At 42.9% G+C, this 5,125-nt stretch overlaps 1 long non-coding RNA gene across 1 annotated transcript; it reads right to left on the bottom strand.

Annotated features, from left to right (window-relative positions):
• Positions 1-507: 507 nt before the first annotated feature.
• On the bottom strand, positions 508-4,586 carry LOC140217410 (uncharacterized). Its single transcript, XR_011893976.1, has 3 exons — positions 4,217-4,586; positions 3,360-3,446; positions 508-699 (listed from the first exon to the last, which is right to left on the bottom strand). It is a non-coding gene; the product is annotated as an uncharacterized lncRNA (long non-coding RNA).
• Positions 4,587-5,125: the final 539 nt, after the last annotated feature.

Here is a 5,125-nt window from a genome sequence, read left to right as displayed (position 1 = left end):
TGAAATCCCTTATGAAAATATGAGATGAGTTTCACATGAAAGTCTGGCGAGTTTTGACATCACAGCCATTAGACTTTCTGATGAGTTTCTTTGGAATTTTCTGATGTATTCCTAATGTCATTCTAAAACATATTGGCCACCGTCTTTCTGTAGAATTCTTGACGAGTGTTTTTCTTGTGAGCATGAAATGTCTTCCTAATGTGCGCTCCAAAGCAGTTTTCTTGTGACTTTCTCACGTCTTCCTAACGAATCTCTAATGAGCTTATACATTAGATTGCTGGTGCTCATATTACTGCTATAACAAAATTGGCCACCACGTGTGGTAACATTTTCTCATGTGTCCCAATGGCAGTCCGATCTTATTTAAAGCTGTTACCTGTGCGTGACTGTCTTTGGTGCTATATATATGTAGCCTGTATGCATGTATGTATGTCTAGCGAAGATGCAGCACTTTTGACATGTACATGGGCCCTACATATGCTGCATGTAAGACATTACTCAACGAAAGAAATTTAACAAAAACATTTATTGGGCATATCAATGCTTCCTTAAATGCAGAAGGTTAAATGAAAGGAAAACACAGTATCAGTCTGGTTACGGATGTGATATCTTCCTTTCATTTAATCTCGCTACTTATCATTGAGGAGAGGCTGTTCTTGAGGTGGAGTGTCGTCATCTTGAAGTAAGTGCACGTGTACCCTGCATGGTAGAAAGGACAGAAAATTAACAAAACTTGGCAATCAACCACAGAAATACACGCTGTATCACTTGCTGCAGAACGATCTGGAGATGTTATAGCTAGTTCTGCGAAAAAGTTATGTGGTGTCGGTTCACACAAAGTTGAGGAACCACTGCGTGGCCTTTGGGTGCAGCAGTAACTACAGTAAGCAGAAATTGCTCTTGGCTGTACAAATGTGCAACATGGATCAGCTGTGGCATGTGTACATGTCGTGAACAACTTCGGCTATATCGGTTTCCACTTGACAAAGGACAGCAGTGTCTGTGGATTGCTAGCGTGAATGACAAAATCTCACTAATTACTTGGCATGGAAATGAGCGTAGGAGTGTTTGTGTACGGGCAACCCAATGCATCCCAGAGACATCCAAGTGCCAGCCGTCATAGAATATTTGCATCAGCTACGGTCACAGTTCTCACACATTCCAAGCCTACTATGTCATGCATGTGTTGGCCTCCTGAATGATGGCATACATCCCATTCAAGAAATACACCACACCATGTCTGGGTTTTTTTATCATTTACACCCGAGCACTGCTTTCAGAGGGAGGGCACAAGTTGAAAAACAAATGCGTAGAAGCATGATAAACAAGCTTGCATAAAAATAATTTAATAAATAAGCATGGTGGTTGCTATCCCACGTCATTAGAGAGTATTCCTCTTTGTCATGCAATCATAATGAGCGTTGACTGACACACGTCCCATTTTTGGATGTGGTATTCCTCACTGATTTTGTTGTATCAATCGGTTGCCATAGGCAAACGAAACAGATGAACAATCTAAATCCAGTGCACAGCTTGTCGTGTCAATGCATGGTCAAATGGGACGAGCACACTGGTCCTTTGAGTGAATTATGGTGCTCTCCTAGGCGCATGCTGAGGCACTGGCTAGTCAGCGTGCCCGATGTACATTGGACCAAATATGCATGTGATCAAAAGAATAGCCTACATTAACCCTGAAAGATACGAGACAAATTTTGGGTACCTTTAACTAAGCAAGCCTCCAATGCCTGGGTGCCTTTGTCAATTCACTTGTGGACTGCAATGCACATATATTTCCAGCAAAAATAAATTAGGCAGCATATGCACAACAGTCATGTTGTATGGTCTCCCTTCCCTCGCTGTGCAAATTTTGTCCTGAAAAGTTGCATGAACTGATTGAATTGAAAATTGAATCGAGAAAGGCAAGGAGGCAAGCGAGGCTTGCTTGGTTAAAGGTAGCACCAAATTTGTCCAGTGCGTGTCAGAGGCACTGTACTGTATTCCTTTCACAGGTGGTCAAACGTACATAGCGCAGACTGGCTGGTGCCTAAATATGTACCTATGAGATCAACATATTTCACTCAAAAGACCAGTATGCTCGTCCTACTTGGCCACACATATCCGCAATGGGGCTTCAGGCCGGATTAGGATTGCTTATCTGTTTTCACCCATGGCTGAAAATTGGCAAGAGAAATCAGTCAGGCACACCACATAAATAACAATAAGTGTGAGCCAGCCCCCATTATCAATGCATGAAGAAAGGCATCCTTTGTAGATTACAAGGGATAGAAATTAGTCTGTGCCTATTTACTTACTTCTTTTTATGCAAACACCATTTATCATGATTTTATGCCTTTGTATTATAACTTCTGCCATCCCTCTCAAATTACCTGGTGCACAACACAAGTGCACATCCAGTGCTATTTTTGTAAGTCCTTCCAACAACTTAAACAGTCAGTTGTTAGCCAAGGTCATGTTGCATAGTCTCCCTTCCCTCGCTGTGTAAATTTTGTCCTGAAAAGTTGCATGAACTGATTGGCAAATTCAAATGGTCACTACAAGTTTCGCCTAGTGGACACAGCTGGTTCTCAGAAATGGACAAAAATAGTGACGGGTATCTGTTGGCATCCTGGAGTGTGTGCAAACTAGCTGTGACATTGCTGCAGTACACACACTCACAACTGCTACAATGCCTACCAGCATGAATAGGGGCAGCTTGCAAAGAAAAGAATACGAAGAAAGTGAGAGAAAAAATAGAAAGCTTACCAGAAAACACCTCACTACTTAAGTAACTGCAGCACAATGAATACTGGCCTTCCTATTTCATTTCAAGAAATTCGAGTTCATCAAATGTGTATTTGCCAGTGACAGTTATTCTGAGAACAAGACAGACATAATTGTAAACATCAATGTTAAACAATGGTATGCACACTGCGTGCTTAGACCTTTGAGATATATGGCACACTACACTTCGAATTCTTACATGGACAAAAACAGCACATGTGTGTATCATAAGCAGAAAGGAAAACAGGGAAATATATGCTACACCATAAGAAACAGTTCCAAACAAATAAAATTAAAATAAAAAAGAAACATACTGTGTAATAGGCAAAAATAAAATGGACTTGCAGCCAAGCAATTTATGCTAGAAAAATACTAAACGTCAGGACATGCGAGGTGTAGTTTTAACAGAACAAGATAACGTGTGCATAATGTCTACAAACACAAATAAGCAGCAAGTGGAATAAAGTTGCACAAATATTTAGCCTATTTAGCAAGATGCATTAAGTAATATGTCGATACACTTATCCACTAATGATACCGAGATTCTACTTTTGTGAACACGTACACTTAAAGCATACCTGACATGTCCATCCAGATTACACGCCGTGCTGCTGCAGCCATTGCCACGGGTTATGTGGACACTGTTGTGGGTCACGGCTTCACCACTACAAAGAGAATTCTGTGTTAACTTACAGCTGTGGCACAATAAGGCTATCACAGCGTGAACACATGCAAGGAGCATGTAAAAACAGTCACGAAAACAATGCCTGCACTGGTGCAGGGTGGCAACAGAGCACAAAGTCGAAGTCACTGATGAATGTCACGATAACAGGGACCCCTTCAACAAGACAAAATTTCACACGCAGCAGCAGCAGCGCATTACATGAATGTTTGTTTACATAACGATTCTATAGTTTCTTTCGTGACTTTAAGTAACTGTCCCTAGTAATGTTTACTTACGTCAAAGTTATGGCAACAGCCCTTCAAAACAAACCTGTACCAGTAGCACGCTGTGATTGCTTACATTTTTTTTCCCTAATACTGCTCGTAAATCGAAAACCTTGTAAGCAGAGATTATCTACAACGTCGAATCATTTATAAGCGAGGAAACGTCGTAGCAGTAAGAATCGCTCAAGAGGTAGATGAGTCGTTATCATGCGACTTCAGCAGAAAAGCGGGAGCTCACGCACAAGCGCGCATGATGAATACAATTATTTCCGAACGTAATCTTTCTCATCAGAAGAAAACGCTTATCAAGATTTTCAATTCTGCATTATGGCAATAAATTCGCGCAACTAAACTCTGACACCCAGCAAGCATCGGCATAGGTTTCACTGTTGTCGTGGGAGTTCTCTTTCCTACGTTCGCAAGGCACCCTATGCCCACACGAGAAGCACGCACAACACGTGTGTAGTCAGCAAGCACGGTTACTCACCTTTTGAATGGCACGACGCGGTCCGAAAGCGCCCTCCAAGTTGCCGGTGCTTCGATGTTACTTCCAGCAGACATGCCGGTGCATAATGGACGAGCAGTGGCACGCTAACAACACGCATTAATTCTTCGCGACGTCCACCCAACTTTCCACGACAACCAGAGACAAAGGGAACGAACGCACTCCACGGCATGAACATCGTTGGTCCATATTTGGCTGGCGCGCCACGCACACGGCGAGTTTGCAGCGAGACACAAGCTGTCGGTGGCACTTATGCGCACGCGAACTAAGTCACATTTCGTTACAGCAAACACAAAAACACACGATCAAACAAGCACATCGTTGCAGCTCGCACACCCGGCCGACTCGTAGACAGAGCGACAGGCTGATTGGATTGGATTGGATTGGATTGGAAACAAGATGGTGGGTGGCGCCACCAACAGGTCGGTTGAGGCCAGCCAATGTCTCGGCTAGCGTCATCTGAGGATTTGTGCGGCTGCCTAATTGCGCATAGCTGTTGCAAGACAAACAGAACCACATATAAGTCTATATTGTAAGCTATAGCTTGGCATAGAAAGAAATTCTATAACGCATTTTCAATTTGAATCGCTTCTGCTATCTGCAGCCAGCAAAAGTATGGCCTTCGAGATCTAAAAATGTTAACCCTATAGAAAACGGTTGCGGTGACGTTATCCGAACGATTTTCACTTCGGTTACCTCTCATAAAACCCGTGAATTACGCATTTCGCTGCTCCCCGTGCTGCCTGCGCCGTCACTTCAATTTAAATAACTTCCTGCTGTCGTTAACATCAACTATATAGCCTCAGACATCGTTGACGCGATCTCCGAGAGACACATGTGCCGTGTGCGATGTTTTAGTGCCCGTTGCAACAGTGTCAGTCGGAAAGCATC

The sequence above is a fragment of the Dermacentor andersoni genome, chromosome 4 (assembly GCF_023375885.2).
Source record: "Dermacentor andersoni chromosome 4, qqDerAnde1_hic_scaffold, whole genome shotgun sequence".
Taxonomy (NCBI): Eukaryota; Metazoa; Arthropoda; class Arachnida; order Ixodida; family Ixodidae; genus Dermacentor; species Dermacentor andersoni.
The sequence above is the reverse complement of the archived record's forward strand: the minus strand, read 5'-3'. Positions and strand labels throughout refer to the sequence as shown.